This window comes from Chiloscyllium punctatum, chromosome 30 (assembly GCF_047496795.1).
Source record: "Chiloscyllium punctatum isolate Juve2018m chromosome 30, sChiPun1.3, whole genome shotgun sequence".
Taxonomy (NCBI): domain Eukaryota; kingdom Metazoa; phylum Chordata; class Chondrichthyes; order Orectolobiformes; family Hemiscylliidae; genus Chiloscyllium; species Chiloscyllium punctatum.
Genome location: NC_092768.1, coordinates 42,411,530 through 42,432,949, shown reverse-complemented (window position 1 = coordinate 42,432,949; position 21,420 = coordinate 42,411,530). Strand labels below are relative to the sequence as shown.

The following is a 21,420-nucleotide window of genomic DNA, read 5'->3' as shown; positions in this document are numbered from 1 at the left end:
GCTCAGCGCTCACACTCGCTCACACCCCACAACAGCCGCTCCCTCTCACTCTCACACTCACTCACTTTTGCAACATCGGACATTCACTTACTCAACCTGCCCTGCCTGTCGATCAGCTTCATTCTTCAAATGGATCACCGAATGTCTCCAGGACTCCCGTTTTACTCAAATACCACCCACGGCTGCGCCTGCACTGCTTATCTGCATGTATCCCTTCAAAGGACGCGCCCCGCCCCTGTTTCCTTCAGGCTGCCTCCTGATTCGCGGAAAAAGAGGAAGGAAAGTTCCAACTTTCTTTTCAAACACTCGTCCGAATTTGATGTCAACGCGAATAAAAGCAACTTACAATCTTTGATTGTGAAACTGGAAGCAGTTTTTAAAACCAATTTGCCTCGACTTTCTACAATGTCTAGCTGCAGCTTTGCAAATCTCTCTTCAATCAGATTAGTGACTTCAGGTTGAAATCACATCCAAGATTAAGGGTGCCAGGGAAACATATTTTTCAACATTATGTTGGACGAGACACGAAACTGAGACCACCGCCTCGTCTGGCTGCACATTCCGAGCACTCACCACCCTCTGTGTAAAATAAACTGGCCTGTGATTAAAATGTAATCGTCCTTTTCTTCCGTGTCTGATTTACCTGCTGCTTTCCCTGGGGTAAAGGATTCCAAATTTAAAGGGCATAGGTCTCGGGTGAGAAGGGAAAGATTTCAAAGGGATCTAGGGGGCAACTATCGCACACAGAGGGGTGCTGCGTGGACGCAATGAGCTACCAGAGGAAGTGATGGAGGTTGGTACAATTACAACATGCGAAAGGCATCTGAATGGCGAAATGAATAGGAAGGGTTCAGAGGGATAAGGGCCAAGTGCTGACAAATGGGACAAGATTAAATTAGGATACCTGGATTACTGCGGAGCAGCTGTGCGGCAGAACAAAGTGGGCTGGAGACCTGGATCAGTGCAGGGCAGCTGTGAGCCAGCACACATTGGGCTGGAGGCCTATAGTGGTGTGGTGAGGCTGAGAGGCAGAACAGAGTGGGCTGGAGGCCTGGATTAGTGTGGAGCAGCTGTGAGCCAGCACACAGTCGACTGGAGGCCTAGAGTGGTGTGGTGAGGCTGAGAGGCAGAACAGAGTGGACTGGAGACCTGGATTAGTGTGGAGCAGCTGTGAGCCAGCACACAGTGTTCTGGAGGCCTAGTGTGGTGCGGAGAGGCTGAGAGGCAGAACAGAATTGGCTGGTGGCCTGGATTAGTGTGCAGCAGCTGTAAGGAAGAATAGAGTGAGCTAGAGGCCTGGATCAGTGCACAGCAGCTGAGAGCTGAAGAAGAGCCGATGGAGAGATGCAACAGCCTTGAATGGCTGAGAGCTGGATTGGAGCTGATTCAAGGCCCAGATTAGCACAGGATGACTGAGAGCTGGATTGGAGTGGATTAGAGGCCTGGATCAGTACAGGATGGCTGAGAGCTGGATGGGACAGGATTAGAGGCCTGGGTCAGTACAGAATGGCTGAGAGCTGGATGGGACAGGATTAGAGGCCTGTGTCAGTACAGGATGGCTGAGAGCTGGATGGGGGCGGATTAGAGGATTGTATCCATACAGAATGGCTGAGAGCTGGATTGGAGAGTATTAGAGGCCTGTATCAGTACAGAATGGCTGAGAGCTGGATGAGGCAGGATTCAAGGCTTGGATCAGTACAGAATGGCAGAAAGTTGGATTGGAGTTGATTAGAGGCCTGTATCAGGACAGAATGGCTGAGAGCTGGATGGTGGCGGATTAGAGGCCTGTGTCAGTACAGGATGGCTGAGAGCTGGATGGGGGCGGATTAGAGGATTGTATCCATACAGAATGGCTGAGAGCTGGATTGGAGAGTATTAGAGGCCTGTATCAGTACAGAATGGCTGAGAGCTGGATGAGGCAGGATTCAAGGCTTGGATCAGTACAGAATGGCAGAAAGTTGGATTGGAGTTGATTAGAGGCCTGTATCAGGACAGAATGGCTGAGAGCTGGATGGTGGCGGATTAGAGGCCTGTGTCAGTACAGGATGGCTGAGAGCTGGATGGGGGCGGATTAGAGGATTGTATCCATACAGAATGGCTGAGAGCTGGATTGGAGAGTATTAGAGGCCTGTATCAGGACAGAATGGCTGAGAGCTGGATGGGGGGGGAGCGAATTAGAGGCCTGTGTCAGGACAGAATGGCTGAGAGCTGGATGGGACAGGATTCGAGGCCTGGGTCAGTACAGAATGGCTGAGGCCTGTATCAGTACATAATGGCTGAGAGCTGAATTGGAGCAGACTGGAGACTTGGAGCAGAGTGAAAGCGGTAATTGGACTGGAGGTGGTTGTGGAGCTGGGGGAAGCTTGCTGTGAAGGTGATAGGTAGATGCAAGTGGCTGGGGGTTGGGGAGCATTGATGGGGATAGGTCAGTGTGGAGTGTGGAGTGGATAGGTGGGAAGGAAAATGGACAGGTGGGACAAGTCAAGTGGAGGGGCGCGTCTGAGATGAGGTGGGGGTGGAAGATGAGGAAACGGCTGAAGTCAACATTGATGCTGTGTGGTTGGAGGGTCCGAAGGCGGAAGATGAGGCATTGCTCCCCCCAGGCGTGAGGTGGGCTGGATTTTGCACTTTGTCGCTCAGGGTGTTGATGCCCTTGCTTGGTAGGTTGACGAAGCAGCAAATGGTGGTAAGACTTGGAGCAGATGGTGACTGAGAGCAGTTAAGAGGGAAGGTGTTTAAGTAGCATGTAGAGAGATATCGTGAGGCAATAGAGGGAAGTGGTCACATATGCAGCAGAGGTATGGGGGCCGCCTAACGGTTTTAAAGTTAGGACGGATCTTGCTTGGAGAGGGAAGTTAACGGAGCCGTGAGAAGGCAAGCTGCAGTATAACAGCACTGCCTACAGAAAAAGTACAATTTAGATTCTGCCATTAGTTTGTATATCAGGGGAGAGCGCGAACGCAGTCCCCCACTACCACAAATTTTGCAGTCGAGTATCCCGCATTTGGGGACATCGCAGGCGTCAGCACACCCAAAGTGCAATGGGATAGCCTCATCCTGGGAGCGCCACCGCACTGATCATGTCAGCTCCCCTGCCAGGTAAGTATGCTCAGCGCTCACACTCGCTCACACCCCACAACAGCCGCTCCCTCTCACTCTCACACTCACTCACTTTTGCAACATCGGACATTCACTTACTCAACCTGCCCTGCCTGTCGATCAGCTTCATTCTTCAAATGGATCACCGAATGTCTCCAGGACTCCCGTTTTACTCAAATACCACCCACGGCTGCGCCTGCACTGCTTATCTGCATGTATCCCTTCAAAGGACGCGCCCCGCCCCTGTTTCCTTCAGGCTGCCTCCTGATTCGCGGAAAAAGAGGAAGGAAAGTTCCAACTTTCTTTTCAAACACTCGTCCGAATTTGATGTCAACGCGAATAAAAGCAACTTACAATCTTTGATTGTGAAACTGGAAGCAGTTTTTAAAACCAATTTGCCTCGACTTTCTACAATGTCTAGCTGCAGCTTTGCAAATCTCTCTTCAATCAGATTAGTGACTTCAGGTTGAAATCACATCCAAGATTAAGGGTGCCAGGGAAACATATTTTTCAACATTATGTTGGACGAGACACGAAACTGAGACCACCGCCTCGTCTGGCTGCACATTCCGAGCACTCACCACCCTCTGTGTAAAATAAACTGGCCTGTGATTAAAATGTAATCGTCCTTTTCTTCCGTGTCTGATTTACCTGCTGCTTTCCCTGGGGTAAAGGATTCCAAATTTAAAGGGCATAGGTCTCGGGTGAGAAGGGAAAGATTTCAAAGGGATCTAGGGGGCAACTATCGCACACAGAGGGGTGCTGCGTGGACGCAATGAGCTACCAGAGGAAGTGATGGAGGTTGGTACAATTACAACATGCGAAAGGCATCTGAATGGCGAAATGAATAGGAAGGGTTCAGAGGGATAAGGGCCAAGTGCTGACAAATGGGACAAGATTAAATTAGGATACCTGGATTACTGCGGAGCAGCTGTGCGGCAGAACAAAGTGGGCTTGAGACCTGGATCAGTGCAGGGCAGCTGTGAGCCAGCACACATTGGGCTGGAGGCCTATAGTGGTGTGGTGAGGCTGAGAGGCAGAACAGAGTGGGCTGGAGGCCTGGATTAGTGTGGAGCAGCTGTGAGCCAGCACACAGTCGACTGGAGGCCTAGAGTGGTGTGGTGAGGCTGAGAGGCAGAACAGAGTGGACTGGAGACCTGGATTAGTGTGGAGCAGCTGTGAGCCAGCACACAGTGTTCTGGAGGCCTAGTGTGGTGCGGAGAGGCTGAGAGGCAGAACAGAATTGGCTGGTGGCCTGGATTAGTGTGCAGCAGCTGTAAGGAAGAATAGAGTGAGCTAGAGGCCTGGATCAGTGCACAGCAGCTGAGAGCTGAAGAAGAGCCGATGGAGAGATGCAACAGCCTTGAATGGCTGAGAGCTGGATTGGAGCTGATTCAAGGCCCAGATTAGCACAGGATGACTGAGAGCTGGATTGGAGTGGATTAGAGGCCTGGATCAGTACAGGATGGCTGAGAGCTGGATGGGACAGGATTAGAGGCCTGGGTCAGTACAGAATGGCTGAGAGCTGGATGGGACAGGATTAGAGGCCTGTGTCAGTACAGGATGGCTGAGAGCTGGATGGGGGCGGATTAGAGGATTGTATCCATACAGAATGGCTGAGAGCTGGATTGGAGAGTATTAGAGGCCTGTATCAGTACAGAATGGCTGAGAGCTGGATGAGGCAGGATTCAAGGCTTGGATCAGTACAGAATGGCAGAAAGTTGGATTGGAGTTGATTAGAGGCCTGTATCAGGACAGAATGGCTGAGAGCTGGATGGTGGCGGATTAGAGGCCTGTGTCAGTACAGGATGGCTGAGAGCTGGATGGGGGCGGATTAGAGGATTGTATCCATACAGAATGGCTGAGAGCTGGATTGGAGAGTATTAGAGGCCTGTATCAGGACAGAATGGCTGAGAGCTGGATGGGGGGGGAGCGAATTAGAGGCCTGTGTCAGGACAGAATGGCTGAGAGCTGGATGGGACAGGATTCGAGGCCTGGGTCAGTACAGAATGGCTGAGGCCTGTATCAGTACATAATGGCTGAGAGCTGAATTGGAGCAGACTGGAGACTTGGAGCAGAGTGAAAGCGGTAATTGGACTGGAGGTGGTTGTGGAGCTGGGGGAAGCTTGCTGTGAAGGTGATAGGTAGATGCAAGTGGCTGGGGGTTGGGGAGCATTGATGGGGATAGGTCAGTGTGGAGTGTGGAGTGGATAGGTGGGAAGGAAAATGGACAGGTGGGACAAGTCAAGTGGAGGGGCGCGTCTGAGATGAGGTGGGGGTGGAAGATGAGGAAACGGCTGAAGTCAACATTGATGCTGTGTGGTTGGAGGGTCCGAAGGCGGAAGATGAGGCATTGCTCCCCCCAGGCGTGAGGTGGGCTGGATTTTGCACTTTGTCGCTCAGGGTGTTGATGCCCTTGCTTGGTAGGTTGACGAAGCAGCAAATGGTGGTAAGACTTGGAGCAGATGGTGACTGAGAGCAGTTAAGAGGGAAGGTGTTTAAGTAGCATGTAGAGAGATATCGTGAGGCAATAGAGGGAAGTGGTCACATATGCAGCAGAGGTATGGGGGGCCGCGTAACGGTTTTAAAGTTAGGACGGATCTTGCTTGGAGAGGGAAGTTAACGGAGCCGTGAGAAGGCAAGCTGCAGTATAACAGCACTGCCTACAGAAAAAGTGCAATTTAGATTCTGCCATTAGTTTGTATATCAGGGGAGAGCGCGAACGCAGTCCCCCACTACCACAAATTTTGCAGTCGAGTATCCCGCATTTGGGGACATCGCAGGCGTCAGCACACCCAAAGTGCAATGGGATAGCCTCACCCTGGGAGCGCCACCGCACTGATCATGTCAGCTCCCCTGCCAGGTAAGTATGCTCAGCGCTCACACTCGCTCACACCCCACAACAGCCGCTCCCTCTCACTCTCACACTCACTCACTTTTGCAACATCGGACATTCACTTACTCAACCTGCCCTGCCTGTCGATCAGCTTCATTCTTCAAATGGATCACCGAATGTCTCCAGGACTCCCGTTTTACTCAAATACCACCCACGGCTGCGCCTGCACTGCTTATCTGCATGTATCCCTTCAAAGGACGCGCCCCGCCCCTGTTTCCTTCAGGCTGCCTCCTGATTCGCGGAAAAAGAGGAAGGAAAGTTCCAACTTTCTTTTCAAACACTCGTCCGAATTTGATGTCAACGCGAATAAAAGCAACTTACAATCTTTGATTGTGAAACTGGAAGCAGTTTTTAAAACCAATTTGCCTCGACTTTCTACAATGTCTAGCTGCAGCTTTGCAAATCTCTCTTCAATCAGATTAGTGACTTCAGGTTGAAATCACATCCAAGATTAAGGGTGCCAGGGAAACATATTTTTCAACATTATGTTGGACGAGACACGAAACTGAGACCACCGCCTCGTCTGGCTGCACATTCCGAGCACTCACCACCCTCTGTGTAAAATAAACTGGCCTGTGATTAAAATGTAATCGTCCTTTTCTTCCGTGTCTGATTTACCTGCTGCTTTCCCTGGGGTAAAGGATTCCAAATTTAAAGGGCATAGGTCTCGGGTGAGAAGGGAAAGATTTCAAAGGGATCTAGGGGGCAACTATCGCACACAGAGGGGTGCTGCGTGGACGCAATGAGCTACCAGAGGAAGTGATGGAGGTTGGTACAATTACAACATGCGAAAGGCATCTGAATGGCGAAATGAATAGGAAGGGTTCAGAGGGATAAGGGCCAAGTGCTGACAAATGGGACAAGATTAAATTAGGATACCTGGATTACTGCGGAGCAGCTGTGCGGCAGAACAAAGTGGGCTGGAGACCTGGATCAGTGCAGGGCAGCTGTGAGCCAGCACACATTGGGCTGGAGGCCTATAGTGGTGTGGTGAGGCTGAGAGGCAGAACAGAGTGGGCTGGAGGCCTGGATTAGTGTGGAGCAGCTGTGAGCCAGCACACAGTCGACTGGAGGCCTAGAGTGGTGTGGTGAGGCTGAGAGGCAGAACAGAGTGGACTGGAGACCTGGATTAGTGTGGAGCAGCTGTGAGCCAGCACACAGTGTTCTGGAGGCCTAGTGTGGTGCGGAGAGGCTGAGAGGCAGAACAGAATTGGCTGGTGGCCTGGATTAGTGTGCAGCAGCTGTAAGGAAGAATAGAGTGAGCCAGAGGCCTGGATCAGTGCACAGCAGCTGAGAGCTGAAGAAGAGCCGATGGAGAGATGCAACAGCCTTGAATGGCTGAGAGCTGGATTGGAGCTGATTCAAGGCCCAGATTAGCACAGGATGACTGAGAGCTGGATTGGAGTGGATTAGAGGCCTGGATCAGTACAGGATGGCTGAGAGCTGGATGGGACAGGATTAGAGGCCTGGGTCAGTACAGAATGGCTGAGAGCTGGATGGGACAGGATTAGAGGCCTGGGTCAGTACAGAATGGCTGAGAGCTGGATAAAGGCGGATTAGAGGGCTGTGTCAGTACAGAATGGCTGAGAGCTGGATGAGTCTGCATTAGAGGCCTGAATCAGTACAGAATTGCAGAAAGTTGGATTGGAGTGGATTAGAGGCCTGTATCTGTTCAGAATGGCTGAGAGCTGGATGGGGGCGGATTAGAGGCCTGTGTCAGTACAGAATTGCAGAAAGTTGGATTGGAGTGGATTAGAGGCCTGTATCAGGACAGAATGGCTGAGAGCTGGATGGTGGCGGATTAGAGGCCTGTGTCAGTACAGGATGGCTGAGAGCTGGATGAGGCAGGATTCGAGGCCTGGGTCACCACAGGATGGCTGAGAGCTGGATTCGGGCAGATTCGAGGCCCGGATTAGCACAGGATGACTGAGAGCTGGATAGGGGCGGATTAGAGGCCTGCATCAGTACAGAATGGCTGAGAGCTGGATGAGGCAGGATTCATGGCTTGGATCAGTACAGAATGGCAGAAAGTTGGATTGGAGTTGATTAGAGGCCTGTATCAGGACAGAATGGCTGAGAGCTGGATGGTGGCGGATTAGAGGCCTGTGTCAGTACAGGATGGCTGAGAGCTGGATGGGGGCGGATTAGAGGATTGTATCCATACAGAATGGCTGAGAGCTGGATGGTGGTGGATTAGAGGCCTGTGTCAGTACAGGATGGCTGAGAGCTGGATGGGGGCGGATTAGAGGCCTCTGTCAGTACAGAATGGCTGAGAGCTGGATGAGGCAGGATTCAAGGCTTGGATCAGTACAGAATGGCAGAAAGTTGGAGTGGAGTTGATTAGAGGCCTGTGTCAGTACAGAATGGCTGAGAGCTGGATGAGGCAGGATTCAAGGCTTGGATCAGTACAGAATGGCAGAAAGTTGGATTGGAGTTGATTAGAGGCCTGGGTCAGTACAGAATGGCTGAGAGCTGGATAAAGGCGGATTAGAGGGCTGTGTCAGTACAGAATGGCTGAGAGCTGGATGAGTCTGCATTAGAGGCCTGAATCAGTACAGAATTGCAGAAAGTTGGATTGGAGTGGATTAGAGGCCTGTATCGGTTCAGAATGGCTGAGAGCTGGATGGGGGAGGATTAGAGGCCTGTGTCAGTACAGAATTGCAGAAAGTTGGATTGGAGTGGATTAGAGGCCTGTATCAGGACAGAATGGCTGAGAGCTGGATGGTGGCGGATTAGAGGCCTGTGTCAGTACAGGATGGCTGAGAGCTGGATGGGGGCGGATTAGAGGATTGTATCCATACAGAATGGCTGAGAGCTGGATTGGAGAGTATTAGAGGCCTGTATCAGGACAGAATGGCTGAGAGCTGGATGGGACAGGATTCGAGGCCTGGGTCAGTACAGAATGGCTGAGGCCTGTATCAGTACATAATGGCTGAGAGCTGAATTGGAGCAGACTGGAGACTTGGAGCAGAGCGAAAGCGGTAATTGGACTGGAGGTGGTTGTGGAGCTGGGGGAAGCTTGCTGTGAAGGTGATAGGTACATGCAAGTGGGTGGGGGTTGGGGAGCATTGATGGGGATAGGTCAGTGTGGAGTGTGGAGTGGATAGGTGGGAAGGAAAATGGACAGGTGGGACAAGTCAAGTGGAGGGGCGCGTCTGAGATGAGGTGGGGGTGGAAGATGAGGAAACGGCTGAAGTCAACATTGATGCTGTGTGGTTGGAGGGTCCGAAGGCGGAAGATGAGGCATTGCTCCCCCCAGGCGTGAGGTGGGCTGGATTTTGCACTTTGTCGCTCAGGGTGTTGATGCCCTTGCTTGGTAGGTTGACGAAGCAGCAAATGGTGGTCAGACTTGGAGCAGATGGTGACTGAGAGCAGTTAAGTGGGAAGGTGTTTAAGTAGCATGTAGAGAGATAACGTGAGGCAATAGAGGGAAATGGTCACATATGCAGCAGAGGTATGGGGGCCGCCTAACGGTTTTAAAGTTAGGACGGATCTTGCTTGGAGAGGGAAGTTAACGGAGCCGTGAGAAGGCAAGCTGCAGTATAACAGCACTGCCTACAGAAAAAGTGCAATTTAGATTCTGCCATTAGTTTGTATATCAGGGGAGAGCGCGAACGCAGTCCCCCACTACCACAAATTTTGCAGTCGAGTATCCCGCATTTGGGGACATCGCAGGCGTCAGCACACCCAAAGTGCAATGGGATAGCCTCATCCTGGGAACGCCACCGCACTGATCATGTCAGCTCCCCTGCCAGGTAAGTATGCTCAGCGCTCACACTCGCTCACACCCCACAACAGCCGCTCCCTCTCACTCTCACACTCACTCACTTTTGCAACATCGGACATTCACTTACTCAACCTGCCCTGCCTGTCGATCAGCTTCATTCTTCAAATGGATCACCGAATGTCTCCAGGACTCCCGTTTTACTCAAATACCACCCACGGCTGCGCCTGCACTGCTTATCTGCATGTATCCCTTCAAAGGACGCGCCCCGCCCCTGTTTCCTTCAGGCTGCCTCCTGATTCGCGGAAAAAGAGGAAGGAAAGTTCCAACTTTCTTTTCAAACACTCGTCCGAATTTGATGTCAACGCGAATAAAAGCAACTTACAATCTTTGATTGTGAAACTGGAAGCAGTTTTTAAAACCAATTTGCCTCGACTTTCTACAATGTCTAGCTGCAGCTTTGCAAATCTCTCTTCAATCAGATTAGTGACTTCAGGTTGAAATCACATCCAAGATTAAGGGTGCCAGGGAAACATATTTTTCAACATTATGTTGGACGAGACACGAAACTGAGACCACCGCCTCGTCTGGCTGCACATTCCGAGCACTCACCACCCTCTGTGTAAAATAAACTGGCCTGTGATTAAAATGTAATCGTCCTTTTCTTCCGTGTCTGATTTACCTGCTGCTTTCCCTGGGGTAAAGGATTCCAAATTTAAAGGGCATAGGTCTCGGGTGAGAAGGGAAAGATTTCAAAGGGATCTAGGGGGCAACTATCGCACACAGAGGGGTGCTGCGTGGACGCAATGAGCTACCAGAGGAAGTGATGGAGGTTGGTACAATTACAACATGCGAAAGGCATCTGAATGGCGAAATGAATAGGAAGGGTTCAGAGGGATAAGGGCCAAGTGCTGACAAATGGGACAAGATTAAATTAGGATACCTGGATTACTGCGGAGCAGCTGTGCGGCAGAACAAAGTGGGCTGGAGACCTGGATCAGTGCAGGGCAGCTGTGAGCCAGCACACATTGGGCTGGAGGCCTATAGTGGTGTGGTGAGGCTGAGAGGCAGAACAGAGTGGGCTGGAGGCCTGGATTAGTGTGGAGCAGCTGTGAGCCAGCACACAGTCGACTGGAGGCCTAGAGTGGTGTGGTGAGGCTGAGAGGCAGAACAGAGTGGACTGGAGACCTGGATTAGTGTGGAGCAGCTGTGAGCCAGCACACAGTGTTCTGGAGGCCTAGTGTGGTGCGGAGAGGCTGAGAGGCAGAACAGAATTGGCTGGTGGCCTGGATTAGTGTGCAGCAGCTGTAAGGAAGAATAGAGTGAGCCAGAGGCCTGGATCAGTGCACAGCAGCTGAGAGCTGAAGAAGAGCCGATGGAGAGATGCAACAGCCTTGAATGGCTGAGAGCTGGATTGGAGCTGATTCAAGGCCCAGATTAGCACAGGATGACTGAGAGCTGGATTGGAGTGGATTAGAGGCCTGGATCAGTACAGGATGGCTGAGAGCTGGATGGGACAGGATTAGAGGCCTGGGTCAGTACAGAATGGCTGAGAGCTGGATGGGACAGGATTAGAGGCCTGGGTCAGTACAGAATGGCTGAGAGCTGGATAAAGGCGGATTAGAGGGCTGTGTCAGTACAGAATGGCTGAGAGCTGGATGAGTCTGCATTAGAGGCCTGAATCAGTACAGAATTGCAGAAAGTTGGATTGGAGTGGATTAGAGGCCTGTATCTGTTCAGAATGGCTGAGAGCTGGATGGGGGCGGATTAGAGGCCTGTGTCAGTACAGAATTGCAGAAAGTTGGATTGGAGTGGATTAGAGGCCTGTATCAGGACAGAATGGCTGAGAGCTGGATGGTGGCGGATTAGAGGCCTGTGTCAGTACAGGATGGCTGAGAGCTGAATGAGGCAGGATTCGAGGCCTGGGTCACCACAGGATGGCTGAGAGCTGGATAGGGGCGGATTAGAGGCCTGCATCAGTACAGAATGGCTGAGAGCTGGATGAGGCAGGATTCATGGCTTGGATCAGTACAGAATGGCAGAAAGTTGGATTGGAGTTGATTAGAGGCCTGTATCAGGACAGAATGGCTGAGAGCTGGATGGTGGCGGATTAGAGGCCTGTGTCAGTACAGGATGGCTGAGAGCTGGATGGGGGCGGATTAGAGGATTGTATCCATACAGAATGGCTGAGAGCTGGATGGTGGTGGATTAGAGGCCTGTGTCAGTACAGGATGGCTGAGAGCTGGATGGGGGCGGATTAGAGGCCTCTGTCAGTACAGAATGGCTGAGAGCTGGATGAGGCAGGATTCAAGGCTTGGATCAGTACAGAATGGCAGAAAGTTGGAGTGGAGTTGATTAGAGGCCTGTGTCAGTACAGAATGGCTGAGAGCTGGATGAGGCAGGATTCAAGGCTTGGATCAGTACAGAATGGCAGAAAGTTGGATTGGAGTTGATTAGAGGCCTGGGTCAGTACAGAATGGCTGAGAGCTGGATAAAGGCGGATTAGAGGGCTGTGTCAGTACAGAATGGCTGAGAGCTGGATGAGTCTGCATTAGAGGCCTGAATCAGTACAGAATTGCAGAAAGTTGGATTGGAGTGGATTAGAGGCCTGTATCGGTTCAGAATGGCTGAGAGCTGGATGGGGGAGGATTAGAGGCCTGTGTCAGTACAGAATTGCAGAAAGTTGGATTGGAGTGGATTAGAGGCCTGTATCAGGACAGAATGGCTGAGAGCTGGATGGTGGCGGATTAGAGGCCTGTGTCAGTACAGGATGGCTGAGAGCTGGATGGGGGCGGATTAGAGGATTGTATCCATACAGAATGGCTGAGAGCTGGATTGGAGAGTATTAGAGGCCTGTATCAGGACAGAATGGCTGAGAGCTGGATGGGACAGGATTCGAGGCCTGGGTCAGTACAGAATGGCTGAGGCCTGTATCAGTACATAATGGCTGAGAGCTGAATTGGAGCAGACTGGAGACTTGGAGCAGAGCGAAAGCGGTAATTGGACTGGAGGTGGTTGTGGAGCTGGGGGAAGCTTGCTGTGAAGGTGATAGGTAGATGCAAGTGGGTGGGGGTTGGGGAGCATTGATGGGGATAGGTCAGTGTGGAGTGTGGAGTGGATAGGTGGGAAGGAAAATGGACAGGTGGGACAAGTCAAGTGGAGGGGCGCGTCTGAGATGAGGTGGGGGTGGAAGATGAGGAAACGGCTGAAGTCAACATTGATGCTGTGTGGTTGGAGGGTCCGAAGGCGGAAGATGAGGCATTGCTCCCCCCAGGCGTGAGGTGGGCTGGATTTTGCACTTTGTCGCTCAGGGTGTTGATGCCCTTGCTTGGTAGGTTGACGAAGCAGCAAATGGTGGTCAGACTTGGAGCAGATGGTGACTGAGAGCAGTTAAGTGGGAAGGTGTTTAAGTAGCATGTAGAGAGATAACGTGAGGCAATAGAGGGAAATGGTCACATATGCAGCAGAGGTATGGGGGCCGCCTAACGGTTTTAAAGTTAGGACGGATCTTGCTTGGAGAGGGAAGTTAACGGAGCCGTGAGAAGGCAAGCTGCAGTATAACAGCACTGCCTACAGAAAAAGTGCAATTTAGATTCTGCCATTAGTTTGTATATCAGGGGAGAGCGCGAACGCAGTCCCCCACTACCACAAATTTTGCAGTCGAGTATCCCGCATTTGGGGACATCGCAGGCGTCAGCACACCCAAAGTGCAATGGGATAGCCTCATCCTGGGAGCGCCACCGCACTGATCATGTCAGCTCCCCTGCCAGGTAAGTATGCTCAGCGCTCACACTCGCTCACACCCCACAACAGCCGCTCCCTCTCACTCTCACACTCACTCACTTTTGCAACATCGGACATTCACTTACTCAACCTGCCCTGCCTGTCGATCAGCTTCATTCTTCAAATGGATCACCGAATGTCTCCAGGACTCCCGTTTTACTCAAATACCACCCACGGCTGCGCCTGCACTGCTTATCTGCATGTATCCCTTCAAAGGACGCGCCCCGCCCCTGTTTCCTTCAGGCTGCCTCCTGATTCGCGGAAAAAGAGGAAGGAAAGTTCCAACTTTCTTTTCAAACACTCGTCCGAATTTGATGTCAACGCGAATAAAAGCAACTTACAATCTTTGATTGTGAAACTGGAAGCAGTTTTTAAAACCAATTTGCCTCGACTTTCTACAATGTCTAGCTGCAGCTTTGCAAATCTCTCTTCAATCAGATTAGTGACTTCAGGTTGAAATCACATCCAAGATTAAGGGTGCCAGGGAAACATATTTTTCAACATTATGTTGGACGAGACACGAAACTGAGACCACCGCCTCGTCTGGCTGCACATTCCGAGCACTCACCACCCTCTGTGTAAAATAAACTGGCCTGTGATTAAAATGTAATCGTCCTTTTCTTCCGTGTCTGATTTACCTGCTGCTTTCCCTGGGGTAAAGGATTCCAAATTTAAAGGGCATAGGTCTCGGGTGAGAAGGGAAAGATTTCAAAGGGATCTAGGGGGCAACTATCGCACACAGAGGGGTGCTGCGTGGACGCAATGAGCTACCAGAGGAAGTGATGGAGGTTGGTACAATTACAACATGCGAAAGGCATCTGAATGGCGAAATGAATAGGAAGGGTTCAGAGGGATAAGGGCCAAGTGCTGACAAATGGGACAAGATTAAATTAGGATACCTGGATTACTGCGGAGCAGCTGTGCGGCAGAACAAAGTGGGCTGGAGACCTGGATCAGTGCAGGGCAGCTGTGAGCCAGCACACATTGGGCTGGAGGCCTATAGTGGTGTGGTGAGGCTGAGAGGCAGAACAGAGTGGGCTGGAGGCCTGGATTAGTGTGAAGCAGCTGTGAGCCAGCACACAGTCGACTGGAGGCCTAGAGTGGTGTGGTGAGGCTGAGAGGCAGAACAGAGTGGACTGGAGACCTGGATTAGTGTGGAGCAGCTGTGAGCCAGCACACAGTGTTCTGGAGGCCTAGTGTGGTGCGGAGAGGCTGAGAGGCAGAACAGAATTGGCTGGTGGCCTGGATTAGTGTGCAGCAGCTGTAAGGAAGAATAGAGTGAGCCAGAGGCCTGGATCAGTGCACAGCAGCTGAGAGCTGAAGAAGAGCCGATGGAGAGATGCAACAGCCTTGAATGGCTGAGAGCTGGATTGGAGCTGATTCAAGGCCCAGATTAGCACAGGATGACTGAGAGCTGGATTGGAGTGGATTAGAGGCCTGGATCAGTACAGGATGGCTGAGAGCTGGATGGGACAGGATTAGAGGCCTGGGTCAGTACAGAATGGCTGAGAGCTGGATGGGACAGGATTAGAGGCCTGGGTCAGTACAGAATGGCTGAGAGCTGGATAAAGGCGGATTAGAGGGCTGTGTCAGTACAGAATGGCTGAGAGCTGGATGAGTCTGCATTAGAGGCCTGAATCAGTACAGAATTGCAGAAAGTTGGATTGGAGTGGATTAGAGGCCTGTATCTGTTCAGAATGGCTGAGAGCTGGATGGGGGCGGATTAGAGGCCTGTGTCAGTACAGAATTGCAGAAAGTTGGATTGGAGTGGATTAGAGGCCTGTATCAGGACAGAATGGCTGAGAGCTGGATGGTGGCGGATTAGAGGCCTGTGTCAGTACAGGATGGCTGAGAGCTGGATGAGGCAGGATTCGAGGCCTGGGTCACCACAGGATGGCTGAGAGCTGGATTCGGGCAGATTCGAGGCCCGGATTAGCACAGGATGACTGAGAGCTGGATAGGGGCGGATTAGAGGCCTGCATCAGTACAGAATGGCTGAGAGCTGGATGAGGCAGGATTCATGGCTTGGATCAGTACAGAATGGCAGAAAGTTGGATTGGAGTTGATTAGAGGCCTGTATCAGGACAGAATGGCTGAGAGCTGGATGGTGGCGGATTAGAGGCCTGTGTCAGTACAGGATGGCTGAGAGCTGGATGGGGGCGGATTAGAGGATTGTATCCATACAGAATGGCTGAGAGCTGGATGGTGGTGGATTAGAGGCCTGTGTCAGTACAGGATGGCTGAGAGCTGGATGGGGGCGGATTAGAGGCCTCTGTCAGTACAGAATGGCTGAGAGCTGGATGAGGCAGGATTCAAGGCTTGGATCAGTACAGAATGGCAGAAAGTTGGAGTGGAGTTGATTAGAGGCCTGTGTCAGTACAGAATGGCTGAGAGCTGGATGAGGCAGGATTCAAGGCTTGGATCAGTACAGAATGGCAGAAAGTTGGATTGGAGTTGATTAGAGGCCTGGGTCAGTACAGAATGGCTGAGAGCTGGATAAAGGCGGATTAGAGGGCTGTGTCAGTACAGAATGGCTGAGAGCTGGATGAGTCTGCATTAGAGGCCTGAATCAGTACAGAATTGCAGAAAGTTGGATTGGAGTGGATTAGAGGCCTGTATCGGTTCAGAATGGCTGAGAGCTGGATGGGGGAGGATTAGAGGCCTGTGTCAGTACAGAATTGCAGAAAGTTGGATTGGAGTGGATTAGAGGCCTGTATCAGGACAGAATGGCTGAGAGCTGGATGGTGGCGGATTAGAGGCCTGTGTCAGTACAGGATGGCTGAGAGCTGGATGGGGGCGGATTAGAGGATTGTATCCATACAGAATGGCTGAGAGCTGGATTGGAGAGTATTAGAGGCCTGTATCAGGACAGAATGGCTGAGAGCTGGATGGGACAGGATTCGAGGCCTGGGTCAGTACAGAATGGCTGAGGCCTGTATCAGTACATAATGGCTGAGAGCTGAATTGGAGCAGACTGGAGACTTGGAGCAGAGCGAAAGCGGTAATTGGACTGGAGGTGGTTGTGGAGCTGGGGGAAGCTTGCTGTGAAGGTGATAGGTACATGCAAGTGGGTGGGGGTTGGGGAGCATTGATGGGGATAGGTCAGTGTGGAGTGTGGAGTGGATAGGTGGGAAGGAAAATGGACAGGTGGGACAAGTCAAGTGGAGGGGCGCGTCTGAGATGAGGTGGGGGTGGAAGATGAGGAAACGGCTGAAGTCAACATTGATGCTGTGTGGTTGGAGGGTCCGAAGGCGGAAGATGAGGCATTGCTCCCCCCAGGCGTGAGGTGGGCTGGATTTTGCACTTTGTCGCTCAGGGTGTTGATGCCCTTGCTTGGTAGGTTGACGAAGCAGCAAATGGTGGTCAGACTTGGAGCAGATGGTGACTGAGAGCAGTTAAGTGGGAAGGTGTTTAAGTAGCATGTAGAGAGATAACGTGAGGCAATAGAGGGAAATGGTCACATATGCAGCAGAGGTATGGGGGCCGCCTAACGGTTTTAAAGTTAGGACGGATCTTGCTTGGAGAGGGAAGTTAACGGAGCCGTGAGAAGGCAAGCTGCAGTATAACAGCACTGCCTACAGAAAAAGTGCAATTTAGATTCTGCCATTAGTTTGTATATCAGGGGAGAGCGCGAACGCAGTCCCCCACTACCACAAATTTTGCAGTCGAGTATCCCGCATTTGGGGACATCGCAGGCGTCAGCACACCCAAAGTGCAATGGGATAGCCTCATCCTGGGAGCGCCACCGCACTGATCATGTCAGCTCCCCTGCCAGGTAAGTATGCTCAGCGCTCACACTCGCTCACACCCCACAACAGCCGCTCCCTCTCACTCTCACACTCACTCACTTTTGCAACATCGGACATTCACTTACTCAACCTGCCCTGCCTGTCGATCAGCTTCATTCTTCAAATGGATCACCGAATGTCTCCAGGACTCCCGTTTTACTCAAATACCACCCACGGCTGCGCCTGCACTGCTTATCTGCATGTATCCCTTCAAAGGACGCGCCCCGCCCCTGTTTCCTTCAGGCTGCCTCCTGATTCGCGGAAAAAGAGGAAGGAAAGTTCCAACTTTCTTTTCAAACACTCGTCCGAATTTGATGTCAACGCGAATAAAAGCAACTTACAATCTTTGATTGTGAAACTGGAAGCAGTTTTTAAAACCAATTTGCCTCGACTTTCTACAATGTCTAGCTGCAGCTTTGCAAATCTCTCTTCAATCAGATTAGTGACTTCAGGTTGAAATCACATCCAAGATTAAGGGTGCCAGGGAAACATATTTTTCAACATTATGTTGGACGAGACACGAAACTGAGACCACCGCCTCGTCTGGCTGCACATTCCGAGCACTCACCACCCTCTGTGTAAAATAAACTGGCCTGTGATTAAAATGTAATCGTCCTTTTCTTCCGTGTCTGATTTACCTGCTGCTTTCCCTGGGGTAAAGGATTCCAAATTTAAAGGGCATAGGTCTCGGGTGAGAAGGGAAAGATTTCAAAGGGATCTAGGGGGCAACTATCGCACACAGAGGGGTGCTGCGTGGACGCAATGAGCTACCAGAGGAAGTGATGGAGGTTGGTACAATTACAACATGCGAAAGGCATCTGAATGGCGAAATGAATAGGAAGGGTTCAGAGGGATAAGGGCCAAGTGCTGACAAATGGGACAAGATTAAATTAGGATACCTGGATTACTGCGGAGCAGCTGTGCGGCAGAACAAAGTGGGCTGGAGACCTGGATCAGTGCAGGGCAGCTGTGAGCCAGCACACATTGGGCTGGAGGCCTATAGTGGTGTGGTGAGGCTGAGAGGCAGAACAGAGTGGGCTGGAGGCCTGGATTAGTGTGGAGCAGCTGTGAGCCAGCACACAGTCGACTGGAGGCCTAGAGTGGTGTGGTGAGGCTGAGAGGCAGAACAGAGTGGACTGGAGACCTGGATTAGTGTGGAGCAGCTGTGAGCCAGCACACAGTGTTCTGGAGGCCTAGTGTGGTGCGGAGAGGCTGAGAGGCAGAACAGAATTGGCTGGTGGCCTGGATTAGTGTGCAGCAGCTGTAAGGAAGAATAGAGTGAGCCAGAGGCCTGGATCAGTGCACAGCAGCTGAGAGCTGAAGAAGAGCCGATGGAGAGATGCAACAGCCTTGAATGGCTGAGAGCTGGATTGGAGCTGATTCAAGGCCCAGATTAGCACAGGATGACTGAGAGCTGGATTGGAGTGGATTAGAGGCCTGGATCAGTACAGGATGGCTGAGAGCTGGATGGGACAGGATTAGAGGCCTGGGTCAGTACAGAATGGCTGAGAGCTGGATGGGACAGGATTAGAGGCCTGGGTCAGTACAGAATGGCTGAGAGCTGGATAAAGGCGGATTAGAGGGCTGTGTCAGTACAGAATGGCTGAGAGCTGGATGAGTCTGCATTAGAGGCCTGAATCAGTACAGAATTGCAGAAAGTTGGATTGGAGTGGATTAGAGGCCTGTATCTGTTCAGAATGGCTGAAAGCTGGATGGGGGCGGATTAGAGGCCTGTGTCAGTACAGAATTGCAGAAAGTTGGATTGGAGTGGATTAGAGGCCTGTATCAGGACAGAATGGCTGAGAGCTGGATGGTGGCGGATTAGAGGCCTGTGTCAGTACAGGATGGCTGAGAGCTGGATGAGGCAGGATTCGAGGCCTGGGTCACCACAGGATGGCTGAGAGCTGGATTCGGGCAGATTCGAGGCCCGGATTAGCACAGGATGACTGAGAGCTGGATAGGGGCGGATTAGAGGCCTGCATCAGTACAGAATGGCTGAGAGCTGGATGAGGCAGGATTCATGGCTTGGATCAGTACAGAATGGCAGAAAGTTGGATTGGAGTTGATTAGAGGCCTGTATCAGGACAGAATGGCTGAGAGCTGGATGGTGGCGGATTAGAGGCCTGTGTCAGTACAGGATGGCTGAGAGCTGGATGGGGGCGGATTAGAGGATTGTATCCATACAGAATGGCTGAGAGCTGGATGGTGGTGGATTAGAGGCCTGTGTCAGTACAGGATGGCTGAGAGCTGGATGGGGGCGGATTAGAGGCCTCTGTCAGTACAGAATGGCTGAGAGCTGGATGAGGCAGGATTCAAGGCTTGGATCAGTACAGAATGGCAGAAAGTTGGAGTGGAGTTGATTAGAGGCCTGTGTCAGTACAGAATGGCTGAGAGCTGGATGAGGCAGGATTCAAGGCTTGGATCAGTACAGAATGGCAGAAAGTTGGATTGGAGTTGATTAGAGGCCTGGGTCAGTACAGAATGGCTGAGAGCTGGATAAAGGCGGATTAGAGGGCTGTGTCAGTACAGAATGGCTGAGAGCTGGATGAGTCTGCATTAGAGGCCTGAATCAGTACAGAATTGCAGAAAGTTGGATTGGAGTGGATTAGAGGCCTGTATCGGTTCAGAATGGCTGAGAGCTGGATGGGGGAGGATTAGAGGCCTGTGTCAGTACAGAATTGCAGAAAGTTGGATTGGAGTGGATTAGAGGCCTGTATCAGGACAGAATGGCTGAGAGCTGGATGGTGGCGGATTAGAGGCCTGTGTCAGTACAGGATGGCTGAGAGCTGGATGGGGGCGGATTAGAGGATTGTATCCATACAGAATGGCTGAGAGCTGGATTGGAGAGTATTAGAGGCCTGTATCAGGACAGAATGGCTGAGAGCTGGATGGGACAGGATTCGAGGCCTGGGTCAGTACAGAATGGCTGAGGCCTGTATCAGTACATAATGGCTGAGAGCTGAATTGGAGCAGACTGGAGACTTGGAGCAGAGCGAAAGCGGTAATTGGACTGGAGGTGGTTGTGGAGCTGGGGGAAGCTTGCTGTGAAGGTGATAGGTACATGCAAGTGGGTGGGGGTTGGGGAGCATTGATGGGGATAGGTCAGTGTGGAGTGTGGAGTGGATAGGTGGGAAGGAAAATGGACAGGTGGGACAAGTCAAGTGGAGGGGCGCGTCTGAGATGAGGTGGGGGTGGAAGATGAGGAAACGGCTGAAGTCAACATTGATGCTGTGTGGTTGGAGGGTCCGAAGGCGGAAGATGAGGCATTGCTCCCCCCAGGCGTGAGGTGGGCTGGATTTTGCACTTTGTCGCTCAGGGTGTTGATGCCCTTGCTTGGTAGGTTGACGAAGCAGCAAATGGTGGTCAGACTTGGAGCAGATGGTGACTGAGAGCAGTTAAGTGGGAAGGTGTTTAAGTAGCATGTAGAGAGATAACGTGAGGCAATAGAGGGAAATGGTCACATATGCAGCAGAGGTATGGGGGCCGCCTAACGGTTTTAAAGTTAGGACGGATCTTGCTTGGAGAGGGAAGTTAACGGAGCCGTGAGAAGGCAAGCTGCAGTATAACAGCACTGCCTACAGAAAAAGTGCAATTTAGATTCTGCCATTAGTTTGTATATCAGGGGAGAGCGCGAACGCAGTCCCCCACTACCACAAATTTTGCAGTCGAGTATCCCGCATTTGGGGACATCGCAGGCGTCAGCACACCCAAAGTGCAATGGGATAGCCTCATCCTGGGAGCGCCACCGCACTGATCATGTCAGCTCCCCTGCCAGGTAAGTATGCTCAGCGCTCACACTCGCTCACACCCCACAACAGCCGCTCCCTCTCACTCTCACACTCACTCACTTTTGCAACATCGGACATTCACTTACTCAACCTGCCCTGCCTGTCGATCAGCTTCATTCTTCAAATGGATCACCGAATGTCTCCAGGACTCCCGTTTTACTCAAATACCACCCACGGCTGCGCCTGCACTGCTTATCTGCATGTATCCCTTCAAAGGACGCGCCCCGCCCCTGTTTCCTTCAGGCTGCCTCCTGATTCGCGGAAAAAGAGGAAGGAAAGTTCCAACTTTCTTTTCAAACACTCGTCCGAATTTGATGTCAACGCGAATAAAAGCAACTTACA

The 21,420-nt window shown here is 51.6% G+C and overlaps 6 non-coding genes across 6 annotated transcripts; all 6 read right to left on the bottom strand.

Moving 5' to 3' along the window:
• Positions 1–2,943: 2,943 nt before the first annotated feature.
• LOC140455711 (U1 spliceosomal RNA) lies at positions 2,944–3,107 on the bottom strand. The gene has a single exon (XR_011952975.1). It is a non-coding gene; the product is annotated as a U1 spliceosomal RNA (small nuclear RNA).
• A 2,699-nt stretch (positions 3,108–5,806) lies between these two features.
• Positions 5,807–5,970, bottom strand: LOC140455716 (U1 spliceosomal RNA). Its single transcript, XR_011952980.1, has one exon. It is a non-coding gene; the product is annotated as a U1 spliceosomal RNA (small nuclear RNA).
• Positions 5,971–9,594: 3,624 nt separating this feature from the next.
• Positions 9,595–9,758, bottom strand: LOC140455719 (U1 spliceosomal RNA). The gene has a single exon (XR_011952983.1). It is a non-coding gene; the product is annotated as a U1 spliceosomal RNA (small nuclear RNA).
• Positions 9,759–13,333: 3,575 nt separating this feature from the next.
• On the bottom strand, positions 13,334–13,497 carry LOC140455709 (U1 spliceosomal RNA). Its single transcript, XR_011952973.1, has one exon. It is a non-coding gene; the product is annotated as a U1 spliceosomal RNA (small nuclear RNA).
• A 3,624-nt stretch (positions 13,498–17,121) lies between these two features.
• Positions 17,122–17,285, bottom strand: LOC140455708 (U1 spliceosomal RNA). Its single transcript, XR_011952972.1, has one exon. It is a non-coding gene; the product is annotated as a U1 spliceosomal RNA (small nuclear RNA).
• A 3,624-nt stretch (positions 17,286–20,909) lies between these two features.
• Positions 20,910–21,073, bottom strand: LOC140455707 (U1 spliceosomal RNA). Its single transcript, XR_011952971.1, has one exon. It is a non-coding gene; the product is annotated as a U1 spliceosomal RNA (small nuclear RNA).
• Between the last annotated feature and the right edge of the window lie 347 nt (positions 21,074–21,420).